The sequence below is a fragment of the Penaeus monodon genome, chromosome 29 (genome assembly GCF_015228065.2).
Source record: "Penaeus monodon isolate SGIC_2016 chromosome 29, NSTDA_Pmon_1, whole genome shotgun sequence".
NCBI lineage: Eukaryota > Metazoa > Arthropoda > Malacostraca > Decapoda > Penaeidae > Penaeus > Penaeus monodon.
This window is the reverse complement of record NC_051414.1, coordinates 24,504,668-24,505,817: the sequence shown is the minus strand read 5'-3', so window position 1 is coordinate 24,505,817 and position 1,150 is coordinate 24,504,668.

Genomic DNA, 1,150 nt, shown 5'->3' with positions numbered 1-1,150 from the left:
TTTGCAATTATATTGCTTAGCCTTTAAATTTTAAATTTTCCCCATTGATTTTAGTGATGTTTGGGGTAAGGGTAACGTATTCTTAAATAAACCATATAAATTCTTTTCAACTATTGTTTTATCAGCACAAGAAACAGTCAGAAAAGATGAAAAAAAACCACATCAATATGAAAGCAAAAATTTACCATATCAAAACATATTTTTAAATTTAATGATAAAATATGTATTATACATCCAAAAAGTATTTGATATGGATGTGTATTTTACATTTAAAAATATGTAAGCCCATATTATAACCTGTTTCAAAAATTAAATAACTGATTCACTTTTTATCGAATAAAAGGAAATATGAAAAGGTTTTTTATTCCATAATTTTAGCATAAAAAAATCAGTTTTTGGGGAAATTCCTTTTTTATTTTGGGGAAATGTCTAATAAAAATCAAAACTTTGACTATTTTTCCAAAATCAATCTTTATAGTTTTTATATATTTCACCAGTTGAATGATGCCTTTTTAAAAGTAAATTTGTATCCTTTGTTGTTATTTTTTTAACCAAATTTGCTGCGGGTTAAAGGAAATCAATAACTTCATGACAAAATCATCTAAATTTTTTATTTGTATTTGATTTAAAAAAAAAAAACTGGTTCTTTTCCTAGAGCAACAAAACTTTGGATTGACATTTAAAAAAAAGGGAGAGTGAGAAAAATCATGTTATAGAATGCCTAGGTTTAAAACTTAATCCCAGTCCAAAACATGTGTGCATTAGAATATATATTTCCACAGTAAATTACATGAAATTTTTAATAAAAAACTTGGCATTTCTGGGGTCCGTTAACATGACTCCTGCAAATACCAAAAACGTGATTGCAACAAAACCCCGTTCAATAACATCTGATGTGCAAAGCCCTTTTGGGCATATTCCACTTGGTACCCTGAAAAAAAGTTACTTCCTAAAATAAAAAAAAGATATGAAGATAAAAGGGCCATGGCTATTTCTGAAAATTCAAGGGATTCTCTTTCAACAAATCTTTTAAAACATTGCTGTCCCTTACAAATAGCTGTAACAGGGAAAATTATAGTCTTTGCTGAAAAATTTTTTTATTTTTTGCCCTTTTTGTAAGTTGTGCTTAATGGAAAAATGCAAGAAAATA